Genomic DNA, 12,065 nt, shown 5'->3' with positions numbered 1-12,065 from the left:
CTCCCCTCTCCTCCCCTCCCCTCCCCTCCTTTCCTTTCTTTCCTAAAGGAGCAAAAGGACCACAGCATGAGTGTAAAGTCTCAGTTTTGACAGGGATTAAATTCTACAGCAAAGACTCATTTGTTTTGAGATATAGCCCGGGATAGTGTTTACTATGTGTGAGACCCAAGATACAATCCTTAACATTTACTTATACACACAAAACCCCACATTTTTATCTTAGTGTTTTGGACTATTTTAGTTTAAAAAAAAATAAATCAAGAGCTGTAGCTCAATTGGCAGAGTACTTAATACCCTTCAAAGAGCCCTGGATTCAGTCTTTGGTTCAGCCCAAACAAAGCATGGAAGTACAAGCTTGTAATTCAGGCCCTTGGTAGGCCAAGACAGGAGGATCAGAGTTTGCCTACATACTGAGTTCAAGGCCAACCTAGCATGAAACTTCATGTCAAGCAAAAGTAATATGAAAATCGGTTATTAACAAATTGGGTCATTTTGTCAGTATCTAATCTTCTATTGACTGTATCCATTAAGACTAGCATCATTACTTTATATTTTAATTTGGAGGAATACATTCTTTTCTTAGAAAACCAGGTCATAATTTTATCAAGGCCTCCCTGGTTTGGCTGAAGGCTGGCCATCCTGAAGCTAGACATTTGAAGTTATCTCACCACTGGTTTGGCTCTTCATCCAAAGAGAAAGCGGCCGAGACTGCATGAACTCAGTACTATAGACCTGGATGGCATGGGTTTGCTTCTATCACTTGAGAGGACCTTGTGGATAATGGATGTATTTTACCAATGGTGCTGTGCATCTGGTCAGAATAAGTAGTCATTAATCAGGAGCCAAAAAAGACCAAGAGCGCTGGCTGAGAAGGTGGCTCCTCCGTGCATAAAGTACCCCACTCATGCGAGGACTGGAATTCAGGTACCCAGGAGTCAAGCAAGGGAGGTGTGACTGCTGCCTGCAGCAACTCTTCCCCCAACTCGGGGATGCAGAGATGGAACCCCTAGGTCAGTCTGACCACAAATTGATTCCACAAGATCTGGTACAGCCAGAGGCCTGTCTCAATGCAGGACGTGACGAGCGATTAAGGCAGATAGATACTCAGCATTCACTTCACCCACTCCTCACGGGTGCATGCACACACTCACATGGACTCACCTTCACACGTGTGCTCATGGAACACAGTAAATGAAAACCATTAAACATTAGCACTTAACCATCTTATCGATGGCTAGCAGATGTTGCACATTTTATTTAATACCACTTTTAATGGATGTACAGGTTTTTTTTTTAAGTATGTCGTAGTTAGTAACTTGTTCTTAAAAGTAAATGAAATTAGAATGGAGCTTTAGCCTCTGGCTTGACTACACAGAGGCATCTATCGCTTTAGCACACCTGTAGGGGTTTATTTCTCAAAAACAGTTGCTAATACACAGAAGAATTGTGTGATTAGTAAGACATTCAGCATGGAAGAAGGGTAAAGCAACCATAGGGTCCTTCAACTTAAATTTTATTCATGAATGAATGAATGAGTGAATGAGTGAATGAATGAATGAATGAATGCCTTGAGACATACCCCAAACAGGTAGAGCTCAGGTGCTAGCTGGCCTTGTGCTGGTAGAGCACAGCAACCCCGACAGGCTAGCCTGGCAACCCTAGGCTAGCCTGGCAACCCTAGGCTAGCCTGGCAACCCTAGGCTAGCCTGGCAACCCTAGGCTAGCCTGGCAACCCTAGGCTAGCCTCTTAAAGGCAGTTCTGCCTTCCCCTCTTTTGAGCTTTGTTTTCTCGTGTTTTGTTTGTTTGTTTGTTTGTTTGATTGGTTGTTTTTTTTCTCCTCTCTCAACTTTCATCTGCATCTTGACTCTCAAATACAATTCGCAAAAGTCTCCCTTACAAAAAAAACAAATAAACCAGACTTTAGGGCTGGGGGAATAGCTCAGTCAGTAAAATGCTTGTTTTGCATGCACAAAGACATGACTTTGAGCCTTAGAATCCATGTCAGATAGCCTTGGTAGGAGCATGCTTTTGGTTCCAGTGTTCTCTGACTGCCCTACCTCCATGCACAAACATACGTGTGAGTGTGCTCCTGTATTTAATGAACACATGAACACACACACACACACACACACACACACACACACACACACACACACACCACAATACAGATTAAAAGACGCTGGAAGAGATTTACTTAGTAGTGCTTAGTTGAGAAGACTCACTTAGTAGTGCTTATCTAGTTCTCATTGAAATTTATCTCTGGCAATCAGCATATTATTTTTATCTTGTTCGTCCCTTAAATGGAGGACGGGATAAACATGAAAAAGAAAAGAAGTGCCTGACCTTTTCTGCTGTTCTACCCTGGTGGAAAAAAATGTGTCGTTCTCAAAACCAGGTGCCCATCTCTAGAACCTATGCAAAATAGTTTCTGTTTTCCAAGTGTTTTCCAATTAACATCCGGCATACTGATTTATTGTATCCATGGCTCTTGCTCTCCAGCAGCTAACTGAGAAACCAGTTTGTATCAATTCTCATCTCTCCAGATTCTTAGTCTGTGCCCCCGGCATGGTCTAACTACAGCCCTGCTGCTCCACAGTAAACAAAAGGCACCGTGAATGCAGGCCTCACACTGGGCAATCATTCTGAGGTCCTGTTAGAAAGTCATCTTTCTAAGTTCAGAACAACATTTAAGGATGTAGGTTAACCACACTCCAGTGGATGGTCTGACACCCATCAGTATATGGGTAGCAGACACTGGGCTCCATGGGTTATTTTAAAATAAAAACAAAACAAGACAAAAGGATGTGGTGTTGGGGTGTGTGTGCAGAGGTGGGGGTGAATCCTGGAGGAGTTAGGAGTGGAGGGTAACTATGATAAAAATAACAGTGTCAGAGGATGGCGTTCTCAGGCATCAATGAGAGGGGAGGCCCTAATTCTAGGGTGGGAAGCAGGAGTGGGTGGATGGGGGGGTTCTTTCATAGAGACAGGGGGTAGGATGGGAGTTGCAGAGGGGAAACTGGGAAGGGGGATAACATTTGAAATGAAAATAAATTAACCAATTTTTTTAAAAAAAAAAGCAAAAAAAAGTTACAATGTATGAGATTCGCAAAGAACGAAAATTTGTTTATAAGGAATGCCTACCTATCTAATAATGGTCACTGTGAATGTTATACAGCCTAGTGTCCTTGCATTCTTGCATGTACCCAGCAATAGTGCATACAGAGCCGTAGAAGGCCAGGATCTTCTCCAGATAACTTACTAAAAAAGTTTCTCAACCTCTGGGTCGCCATTACCTCAGGGGTCACAGGGGTTGTCTAAGAACATCGAAAGTCACAGATATTTACACTACGATCCCTAACAGTGGCAAAATTACAGTTAAGTAGCAATGAAAATAATTTTATCGCTTGGGGTCACCACAACCTGGGGAACAGTATTCAAGGGCCACAGCTTTAGGAAGGTTGCGGGCTGCTGCATTAAGGGGAGTGTGATCTGGACTCACCTGGTAAGGGATTGACTCCAGGAATATGAGACAGCCACGCCCTAACACTCCAGTCAGCCGAGATGTCTCCTGGCAGCTGACCTACAAAGTTAGGCAGGCTAAAGCCTGATTGGTTTCATTTTTGTTGCACTCTCAGCTACTGTGCAAAACTTTAAAAACACTGAAAATAACTAGTTTTGTCAGAAAGTACTGACTTATTATTTACCATCTGTGAAGTCACAGGATGAGCCCGGTAGGAGGCCTTCTGAGACTCTGCCCTGCCACCAGAACAACAGAACTGTCTGAGGACAGTAGAACTGCTGTAGCTCCCATGCAGAGTGGTGGCCTAGCATTTGAGGAGACCCTAGGTTGGATCCATAGTACTGCTAAATAACAAAGCTCTTAGGCCCAGGGTGCAACTTTTGCCACTGACTAAACGTTTACTGTGCGCCTTATTTTTGTGTTACACTCGTAAATGGTGATGAGCGGAAAAAAATGGTCATGGAGCTTTCGAAGCTGATAATCTAAGTCTTAGGTGCTAAATCTTAGAAGACCGATAGCATTATCTACTTCCTTCCTTGGGTGTCTGGTCCCCTCCCCTCACGGTCCATTTGGCAGATCTTTAACATTTTTGGACTGCACTCCTGGCCATTGGAAGGGCAAGGCCAGGGATAATGCCAACAGCCTACGGTCCCTACGACCTCTCCCAAGATGCAAGCATTACTCAGCCGGGTCTGCCTGTCAGTCGGTGGAAGCAACCCTCCCGGCTGCAGATCAGCTGGAGAGAGCAGTGAAGGGGATGTCTCCTGACTTTTCCACTGTGGCAGGGAGGCTGGCAGGTGACAGAGTTCAGAGGCGTGGACAGGGCTGACTTGTAAGTATCTGGAGTTCTTAAGTGAAAAAGACCTCGTGTTTACCAAAGTCCGATTCGGAATCTGGTTACGATGACTTACTGGTGTGTGTGTGTGTGTGTGTGTGTGTGTGTGTGTCTGTGTTTATGAGTGTGTGTGTTTGTGAATGTGTGTGAGTGTGTATGTGTGTATTGTGTGGTTGTGAGTATGTGAGTGTGTGTGTTTGTGAGTGTGGGTGTGTTTGTGAGTGTGGGTGTGTTTGTGAGTGTGTGTGTTTGTGAGTGTTGATGTTTGTGAGTGTTTGTTTGTGTGTATGTGAGTGTGTGTTTGTGAGTGTGTGTGTGTTAGAGTGTGTGTTTGTATGTGTGTATGTTTGTGAGTATGTATTTGTCAGTGGGTATGTTTGTGAGTGTGTGTGTGTATGTTTGTGAGTATGTGTGTGTTTGTGAGTGTGTGTGTTTGTGTTTGTGAGTGTGGATATTTGTGACTGTGTGTGTGTATGTGAGCATGTGTTTGTGAGTATGTCTGTGAGAGTATGAGTATTTGTGAGTGTATGTGTGTATATGTGTGTATTGTGTGTTTGTGAGAATGTGTGTGTTTGTGTTTGTGAGTGTGTGTGTTTGTGAGTGTGTGTTTGAGTGTTTGTGTGTGTTTGTGTGTATGTGTGTGTTTGTGAGTATGTGTGTGAGTGTGTGTGTTTGTGAGTGTGTGAGTGTGTGTGTTTGTGAGTATGTATTTGTGAGTGTGTTTGTGAGTGTGTGTTTTTGAGTGTGTGTGTTTGAGTGTGTGCTTGTGTGTGTGTTTGTGAGTGTATGTTTATGAGTGTGTGTTTGTGAGTGCATGTGTGTGTTTGTGAGTGTGTGTTTGTGTGTGTGTGTTTGTGAGTGTATGTTTATGAGTATGTGTTTGTGAGTGTGTGTGTGTGTGTTTGTGAGTGTGTGTTTGTGTGTGTGTGTTTGTGAGTGTATGTTTATGAGTGTGTGTTTGTGAGTGTGAGTGTGTGTGTGTGTGTGTGTGTGTGTGTGTGTGTGTGTGGCTATGTATTATGGTGATTTCTGAGGTTTGTTGCTTGATATTTTTGCTTTTGTTTTTCAACACAGGGTTTCTCTGTGTGGCCCTGGCTGTCCTGGAACTCGCTCTGTAGACCAGGCTGGCCCTAAAAGTCAGAGATCCACCTGTGTGTACCCTGTTGCTTGATTTTTAAGCAGAGTGTCATAAGTAACCGTCGCTGGCTTGTAACTACCTGTATATGTATAGACAAGGCTAGTCTCAAATTTGTATTAATTTTGTCTCTGCCTTCAGAGGTTGAGTTTACAGGAATGTAACCTGGTTTTGCTTGTACATACATTTTGCAGTTATCTTTGTTAAAAACACTTTTTTTTCTTTTATCAAAAGTTGTTTTAAGAATTTTATTCAGAAAGAGAATTTTAGGAATTCATTCATAGTCCCAGGAATTGCATCTTTAATTAATAACTTCCCAAGTGAATTTTTGATGATATCATCAACCTAAGGTTTTGTGGGTGGGAGGAAGTAGGTTTTATTGGCAATTGTTTGTGGGAATAGATCCTCATACATATCAGAATCTCTATAGATGCTTAATAAGCACTTGATGATTGCATATATTCAATAGAGAATAAAAGTATACTGATGGTTTCTAAAAGTATGAATAATGATATATGGCAAAACAGAAATAGCAATTGTTAAAGAAACAACATAGTAAACTGTGAGTATTGTTCTTATAAAAAAAAGATTATCCAGTTCTAAGATTATTTTTTAGATTTATTTATTTATTATATGTAAGTACACTGTAGCTGTCTTCAGACACTCCAGAAGAGGGTGTCAGATCTCATTACAGATGGTTGTGAGCCACCATGTGGTTGCTGGGATTTGAATTCAAGACCTTTGGAAGATCAGTCAGTGCTCTTAACCACTGAGCCATCTCTCCAGCCCCAGTTCTAAGATCTTTATCATTTATTTCTAAGGTTAGAGTGTATTTTACAATCCACAGTGCTTTACGCTTGCCACTGGTTAGAACGTACCCTAACACACCGAACACTGCTGTCCTTGAACTGGGTCACAGTTACAAATAATGTCCTACTTCAATTGAGCATATATGCAGTTTTAAGTTTTATATTTTAAATTTGACAGTTGTTAGTACAAATGAAAAGACATATACTCTAAAACCAGGAATATGTTATTGGGTTCAAGTTTGGTAGGGAATTTAGTTATTGGAGAAATTATTACAGTCCAGTTCTCTAATAAAACACACAACAACTGTAACATAAGACTTTAATCCAGCACTCGAGAGGCAGAGGCAGGTGGATCCATGTGAGCTGAAGAGCAGCTTGGTCTACATAGCCAGCTCCAGGCCATCTGGGGCTCAGAGAGACAGTTAAAAGATGTTTTCACAAACTTATCAGCCACGCTTTTACTTTCCTTATGGTTCAAACACAATAGTGCCTCTTACAAATTCATTGTATTTTAAATGAATTTATTTTATTTCATGTGTATGCGTGTTTTGCCTGCTTGGTTCCCTCAAACCTTAGAAGAGAGTGGGATCCCTTAGAACAGTAGATGGATGTGTACACCATGCAAATGCTGGGAACCGAACTCTGGGCCTCCACAAGAACAGCAAGGACTCTCCACCAGTGAGTTACATCTCAAGACCTGTTGCATTTTAGATATTCTGAGAAAACAGTCATGACCCGTAAAAAATACTGAAAAGAGATGAAGTTTGTCTGGGACTTGATGGGTAGATAGTAATGTGAGAAAGCCAAGTCAAGGTTAAGCACAGTCCCGTTCAGGAGACTGGATGGACCAGGCCTCTGAGATGCTTATTCATGTAAGGAGACTTGAAAAGCAAGCGAGGGACAGCCCCAGCTCCAAGAGCTGAAAGGCTTGCACTTTATAATAACAGTCTAAATAGGATTCAAAACGTATTTAATATCTTCCTTTATCTCCAGAGCAGAGTTCCATTTCTGTGAAGACTCTTGACCGACGAGATCATCACTACCCACTATCTGTTCCCGGCGTGTCTGCCTCCTGCCTTTTTTCCTGGCGTCAGCCAGTCTCTCTCTTTCCTATACCTATCCTTCATGAACATCGTGCCTTTAGGTGGTGTGTTCCCCAATGTTCTCTTCATCCGTTCACTGGGGAGATGTCTATTCATCCTTTTAAATGACCTCTGCTCTGAAGAGCCTTTGCTGTCTGCCTCTTGTGTGTGTGTGTGTGTGTGTGTGTGTGTGTGTGTGTGTGTGTGTTCTTAAACCCCTAGCATATGTAAGGTCTCCTGATGGTTTACCGTCACAAGCATATATCACACATCAGTTACTTGTGCAGTTATTTGTTTAGTGTTTTTCTCACCTTTTGTCCATGGTTTACATTTAGATTCTCTGGATTGTGCTCTTTACCTGGCACAGAGATGATATTTAGTATTTGATTAATGAGATCAAAAAAAGTAAAGACATACTGGAAATAGCTAAGAAAGCGAGGCTATGAAGAAGTGACTGGCTTAGGAAGCTGGAGTGATCATTTAACATGTAACAACGCAGCACAGTGAAAACTCCTCATCTATCTTATCCCATTATAAGAGTTTTAAGGACAGGATGAAGACTTCTCAATATCTCAATGCCTGGCAAACGTTAGATGCTACCTAAATGTCATTTGAACAAATGGAGTATGATTGGCCATAATACACCTATTGTGTAGATTGGTCAACTGTCATTTTATATGTATTCTTTTACCTTAGATATTCATGACTCTTCAAATGATTTTTTCCTCTTAGGTTACCAGGACTCTACCTGTTTAATTACTTCAATTGGAAAGATGACCTAGAATGTCAGGAATGGTGGCTTATGCCTGTGATCACTGCGCTTGGGAGGCTGGGCAAGAGTTCTAGGCTAGCATGGGCTATGTAGTTCTAGGCTAGCATGGGCTATGTAGTTAGATCTAGGCTTAAGCAAACAAAACAAAAACCTTCAAATAAATAATCAAGCAAACACAATATCAAGAAAGGTCGAGGGCTGGAGAGATGGCTCAGCGGTTAAGAGTGCCGACTGCTCTTCTGAAGGTCGTGAGTTCAAATCTCAGCAACCACCACATGATAGCTCACAACCATCTGCAATGAGATCTGACCCCTTCTTCTGGGGTTTCTGAAGACAGCTACAGTGTACTTACATATAATAAATAAATAAATTAATAAATTAATTAAAGAAATGTCAACTAGTGGTCCTTGTTCATAATAAATTAAATGGCAGAGTCAAAAGTTGTACATCTAATGGCAATAATTTTCTTCCTTAACCCCTTCCCTGCTAGAGGATGCTTGCATAGCCTGCACATGGATCTGGGAGCCCTAGGAAGATGGACAAAAACTTACAGATAGATCTACTCCTTGACATAAAAAGGAAGGGAAAGGTGGAGAACACATCTTGAACTGGTCACTCTGGGTGGGTAGGACTTATAATCACTAGCAGTTGATATGCAGATTTTGAACAACTCACCATAGCCTGAGCCAGGAGCTCCAGCAATGGTGTATGACAGTAGGAGTGATGGAGTGAGAGGATGGTTTTATTTTGGTTCATGTGGGTTTGTATGTATGCATTATATATATATGCATATGTGTATATATACATATGTATATATAATAAAATATTTATGTATATATGCATATATACATATATATATATAGTCTAGTAGGTTCAAAATCGGCAGAAGGGCCTGGATGCCTGGAGACCCAGGTAGAGCCAACATAGCAATTTAAGAGTCAGAATTACTATGTGCTCAGAAAAGGGCAATATATTTCTTTATAGTCTTTGATTTGTTAAATAAGGCCCACTTACATTATAGTGGGCAATCTGCTTTATAAAAAAGTTTACCAATTTTAAATATTAATCTTACTTCATTCTTGAAGAAACATCCAAAATGTTCTATGAGTGCTGTGGTCCATTCCTCTTGTCACGTAAAATTAGCCAGCAGCTGGGGCTGGAGAGGTGGCTCAGCACTTAGGTGCACATCCAGAGGACGTGGGTACAATTCCCAGCATCCACATGGCAGCTCACAACTGTCTGTAACTCCAACTCCAGGGGATTCCACACCCTCATATACATGCAGGCACGTATGTGCAAAAACAAAATAAAACAAAAAAACAATGCACATAAAGTAAAGATGAATAAATCATTAAAGAAAACTTTGGCAGCTGCAGCAGCAAGGACCTGAGAAACCATGGAGCTCATGACTGTATTGTATTTGTTCTGTCTTTAGGGGTTTGTCAATGTATTATAAGTTAATTGTCTGGTGACAACTGTATGGGATTTCAACTGTTGGGATAATTAATATCTTGTATTAAACAGAAAGTCATATTAAACCTTATAGACTCGGTACTTCTATTATGGAACTGATAGTTTCATGAGTACTAAGCTTCTATAACTTTATAAAAGAATAATGTCATTGTCTTAAGCTACCTAATAGAAGCTTTAATGGGAAATCACAAAAAATTAATTTTTGGGCAGTGGTGGCGCACGCACGCCTTTAATCCCAGCACTTGGGAGGCAGAGGCAGGTGGATTTCTGAGTTCGAGGCCACCCTGGCCTACAGAGTGAATTCCAGGACAGCCAGGGCTACACAGAGAATTCCTGTCTCGAAAAAACAAAAAAACAAAACAAAACAAAAACAAAACCACATTCCTGGTTTTCACAGTTGCTGTGCATGAGAGAATTTCTTCGAAACACACAGTGAGCAAGAGTGCCTTGACTCTACCTCAGCTTTGCTTGCGGTTACTGCTGTTGTTTCTCTTCACCAATGCTTTCGAACCACAGCACTGCTCTTAAAGACGTCTCTGTGTTCTGGCAGCTTCACCCACGACCAGTAAGTTGCTCACTACGTGAGGCTATTCGGCACTGTGTGTACTAACTCGAATGCTACTTTGCTTGTTTAACTGTCATTCCCACCAGTGCCAGTCCTCAATTCCATTCCTCAACTGAAGTATTTCCTGCGCCCTGCATGCGTTTCATTTTCATGAACCAGAGCTGAGTGCTTGGTTATCACAGTCTTTAAAATGACGGAATGTGGAGAGAGACGAAGAACCTGGTGGAGACCTGTGCAGGCCCTGGGCATGCTGCTTCAGTCTCCGTGAGTTCATACGGATTTTGTTTATGTTGATTTAGAGATTATGTTGACTTGTTTTCTTGGTGTCCTCTATTCCCTCTGGCTCCTACACATTTCTGCCTCCTCTTCTGCCAGGTTCCCTGAACCTCGAGGTCAGGGATTTGATGGAGATGACCTCCCTCCACCCCCACCCCCGACCCCCAGCTTTTTTTTTTTTTTTTTTTTTTTTGGTTTTTTGAGACAGGGTTTCTCTGTGTAGCCCTGGCTGTCCTGGTACTCACTCTGTAGACCAGGCTGGCCTCGAACTCAGAAATCCACCTGCCTCTGCCTCCCAAGTGCTGGGATTAAAGGCGTGCGCCACCACCGCCTTTCGGATCCCTGCATTTGTTCGCATCTGGTGTAGGTGGAAGCTTCCCTGACGAAGGCCAAGCAAGGTACTGATTTATGGACTTCCGATGTAGTAATTTTTTTTTTATTCTTCTCTCATATATTACATCCTGACATAAGCCTACTGTTTCTCCTCTCCTCCCATCCCAAACCCCATGGCTCCTCTTCCCCAGATCCACTCCTCCTCTATTTCCTTCAGAAAAGGGCAGGCCTCCCAGGGATGTCAACCAAGCATGTTTTTATGGGAGACACGAGTGTGTGAACCGATAGCTCTCTGTTTCTTGTGCCTTCTCTTGGGCTCTTTTCCTTCTTCTCGTTGGTTCTGCTCAATTCTAATGTGTTAGTGTTTGTTTGTTTTTCTTATTACCCTATATATTATATTATATTATATTATATTATATTTATTATGATTACTCCAAAAATGAAGGAGTTATTTTCTTGTCATTCTGATTGGGTAGACCTATTAGTAGAAAAGAATTGTGGGCATGAAAGGCATGCTACTAAATTTTATGTTCTGTTGAAATCTGATAGAACTTTTTATATAAAGTTGCCTGAGGAACATCCTGAAGTAATGATAGCAAACGCCCGAATTCTAAGCTGGTTCCTGCCATGGTTTGGATGTGACTTATACTCCAAAGGCTCATGTGATGGAAGTTTAGTTTTCAAGGTCAGGATTTGGAAGGCGGAAGAACTTTTAAGAAGTGGGAATTAATTAGTCCCTTAGGATGGTCCCAGTCATGGCAAGGCTTAGTGAGTCTCTCTAGGCAGTGGGTCAGGTCTCTCCAGACTGTGTGGTTCACTTGGAGACTGGGTTATTCTCATCCGCATTTGTATACCTCAGCTTGCTACCCAGTTTCTCACACTGTGTGGCCTGTTCCACAGTGGTGTTCCCTAATATGCTCCTGCTAGAAGATTCCATCTGCTGTCAGGATGTAGCATGACATCCAAACCCAGTTTCCTTTTTAAAGTACCTTCTCTTAGGTACTGTAAGAGCCATACAAAACAGACCATGACAGCCTAGAGCGCTCCTTCCTCCTATACAGGAAACAAACAAACAGGTTAACCTTTTGAGTGTGGCCGATCCATTTTCATTTTTATTTTTGCATACATTTACCTGCCTTATATACTATTAAACCCTATGATTCATGTAATGATTGTATTTAACTTGCAGAAAAGAGTCTGTTTGAGCTTCAAGTCCAGCAGATTGGCAGGTGCACTGGGGTAGTCGGGTTATTCTCTGCTTCTC

The sequence above is a fragment of the Mastomys coucha genome, unplaced genomic scaffold, assembly GCF_008632895.1.
Source record: "Mastomys coucha isolate ucsf_1 unplaced genomic scaffold, UCSF_Mcou_1 pScaffold9, whole genome shotgun sequence".
In the NCBI taxonomy this organism is placed as follows: domain Eukaryota; kingdom Metazoa; phylum Chordata; class Mammalia; order Rodentia; family Muridae; genus Mastomys; species Mastomys coucha.
Note: the sequence above shows the minus strand (reverse complement) of the source record.